The 3,522-nt window shown below is 29.3% G+C and overlaps 1 non-coding gene across 1 annotated transcript; it reads left to right on the forward strand.

The window, feature by feature from the left end:
• The first annotated feature begins 2,441 nt into the window (after nucleotides 1-2,441).
• On the forward strand, nucleotides 2,442-2,522 carry TRNAL-CAG (transfer RNA leucine (anticodon CAG)). The gene has a single exon. It is a non-coding gene; the product is annotated as a tRNA-Leu (tRNA).
• Nucleotides 2,523-3,522: the final 1,000 nt, after the last annotated feature.

Raw genomic sequence — 3,522 nt, forward strand, 5'->3', positions numbered from 1 at the left:
CCTAAAAGGAATGAAATGTTAAGTTGAAGTGAGGAGAATGAGTTTTGGAGCCACGTGTAAGCATTGGGTAGACTTATGAAGTGTGATTAATTTGTCTATTTGTCAAATATGAACTAAGTAACAAACCTGTGCGTTTGCACGGGTTCTGGTACGGGACGCGCATTTGTTTCAGATGCATATTTTTTAATAGAAAAATGTCGGATACCTGTGAAAAATAATAATTGAATGTATAGAAAAATAGCTGGTACCTATGAAAAAATGATAATTGAATGTATAGAAAAATGTCTGGTATCCGTGAAAAAATAATAATTAAATAGATAGAAAAATGTCTGGCACTCGTAAAAACATTTAGATCAATAACATTTTTTAATATAAAATACAATTTTGTTATAAAATATGTGAATAATAGAAGCTAAAAAATGTAATAAAAAATAGAAGTTAAAAAAATTATGAATGAAAAGAGTATGAGAAAAATTAAAGAGAAATCTTATGAATATAAAAAAGAAAATAATATTTGAAAATAAGAACAAAAGATAGGAAGATATATTAATTCATTAAGAGTAGAGGAATATTATTTGAATTTTAAATTTATGAAGAAAGAGAAAATTGAGATAAAATATTTTAATAATATATTATACATATATAGGTGAATGAGTTGACAACGTATAGTTAAAGTTGGTGTATGAATTGTCAATGTGAAGATTGATTTGATTGGTACAAATCATTGGGCAGAGTTTTCGGTTGAAAACTAATGAAAAATTTATATTAACTTTTTGAAAGTACAATCAATGTGTGACATCAAAAATGAGAATGCAACCGATATGAAAAAGGCAGATAAAATATTATTTAAAAATATTTTGACAATCTTAATCAAAGCTTAAGATTAGTAGCAATACCAAATCATTTTTTATTTATTGAAAACTATCAAATCATTTTAAATATCTTGCTTATTTATATTAAGATCAAAATCCACATCTCAAAGAAATGAGAAATTTTCATGTACCAGTATTTACCATATAAATTTAAAAACTCAACAAAAATATATAATACTATTTGATTGAATATCATTTCTCAAAAGGGAGAAATTAATCAAAATATATATAATAAACCATCATGATGGTAAAACAAAAAATCTATGAAAAAAATCAAAACATTCACGAAAAAAATCTCAACCCAGATTTCATCACAGGTATCAAATTTAAAATCTCCCCTTCATAGCTTCTGAACATTATTTATTATACCTGAAAGAAAAAATATGTTTCAAAATTTGTTGTTCAAAGTGAACCAGAAAAAATGTATACAACATTGTTTGACATGCCTGATTGTCGGTAATGGTGAAGCTTAGAGATCCTAAGTTTCACAACCAGAGGAACAGTAAAAAACCAAAAAATCAGAAACATATTATTCAAATACATAGTAACAACTCACCTTCCTTCTATCTATTCACATTAACACAAACACGAAACAGAATCAGAAAAATTAGCACATAGTAACAACCCACTTTCCTTCAATTTTACATGGTCTAATTTCATATATGAAATTTTTGTTTCATCTCATTATAGTCCAAATCTGCAAAAATTAGCACAAAAAATATTAATGAAATGCAACAAAATAACTATGTCAAAAAAATAATAAATATAATAATTGAATCTTCAAAGTAAGAACACAAAACAGAAAAGATACATAACTTAAAAATCATAAAAGTGAATGGAAAATATAGAACTTAAAAAGAGAAGGAACCAATCGTTAGTTGGTCTAGTGGTGATTGGCGCTAGACTTGGTAGGGAGAACCATGGTTCGATCTCCCGCAACTGCGATTGGGAGGGGGCTGGAACCACTTGATGCCAGAACTAACCCCGAACCGGACTAAACCGGTGGTGATAAGCCAAAAAAAAGAGAGGGAGAGATTTGAAGAAAATATTTTTTGAAAAACCATGTTTGATATGGAGTAAACCATAAAGATTGAATCTTTAAGTTTAAAAGCAATACGTTAGGGAAGAAAGAAGAGATAAAGTTGAGATAAAAGAGAAAGAGAAAGGTCACTAAGCAAAGAGAGAGGAGAGAGAAAGAAGAGTGGATGGAGGAAAAGAGAGATCGTAAAAAGAGAGATAGAAATAAGAAGTTATAAAATGTGAACAATCAAAATATTATTATATATTGAAAATAAAAATGTATTTTATTAGATATTTAATTGTGAATTGGAAATAAAGCATAAGAGGAAAATGTAAGAAAGAAAGGGAAGTTGGATGGAGAGGCCATCCATGTGACGCAATAGAGGAGCAAGAGGGGCATTTTGGTATTTGGCATAACATATAACTTTCTTAAATTGTAGATATGTACTTTTTGATGTGTAATTAATTAGAAAGAGAATGAGAATTTAGGTAGTATACAATTATTTTATGATCTTAATTATACAGTTGATGTTAATTAAAGTAATATAAGTCAAGATGGCCGAGTTGGTCTAAGGCGCCAGTTTCAGGTACTGGTTCGAAAGGGCATGGGTTCAAATCCCATTCTTGACAATTTTTGTTTATTTTTCACATACTTTTTAAATTGATTTTAATATTCTTTTTATTTTTTATCACTAGACTATTATTTTCTTTTCTCTTGATTTTATGTTACTAAAATTACTCAACTCCAATTCTAAGATAATTGGATGGACTAGTTATATGAAAGGAAGATGTTGTAATTATTGAATTAAAACATAGGGATTATTTCTCTCACCCTTAGTGGTGAGGAGCCATCCTATGTAAATTCAAAATAGTCGTTTATAAATTTGAAAGTATATTTTTGGACGCACCAATATACACCAAATTCATGCGTAAGTGAGTCACACCTTTATTTTTGGTATAAATTAGTACGAATATGTATCTCTGTAGCCAAATACGGAAATATACTTCCGTAATCACCCTTAAGACAGTAAAATTTGACAATTTTTTGAGAAATACACTGATGTAATAGGTCATTTGTAATAATTATATTATCATAATAAATTTCTTATCAATTAAACCATACACTGATGTAATAAGATTAAAATGTCATATATTTGAATCAATTGAGAATTCATAATACCATCAAAATGACAAATTACAAAACCATAATTCATAATACAATCCTATCAATTACTATTGTGTATACCGAACCCCTTATTCCTTTTCTGCCTCATGTACTGCAATGTCATTCGTGCCTCAAATAGAATGGCATCTATAATGGCCCTTCTAGAAGTGTCTTCCAAAAAGGCTCATCTCTCTATATCCGCTCGCGCAATAGCCTCTATATAACGAAATGCACGTAACACATCAACGACATAATTTTTCCTAGTCTGCTCCTCCTCAAATATCTTTTGATGAGCTGGCCTATGTGGATCTACGTGAGCATCTAGTATAATGTAAGGATGTAACACTCTAAATTACCATTGGATGTGGATGGATGCACTACTCCATTCGTGAGGAGCTACCACACTTTGTGCTTCATCAAGTACTAAATGATTATGGAAATCATCATATATCGCATCTACATCTT

Source organism: Vicia villosa, linkage group LG6 (genome assembly GCF_029867415.1).
Source record: "Vicia villosa cultivar HV-30 ecotype Madison, WI linkage group LG6, Vvil1.0, whole genome shotgun sequence".
NCBI classification, from domain to species: domain Eukaryota; kingdom Viridiplantae; phylum Streptophyta; class Magnoliopsida; order Fabales; family Fabaceae; genus Vicia; species Vicia villosa.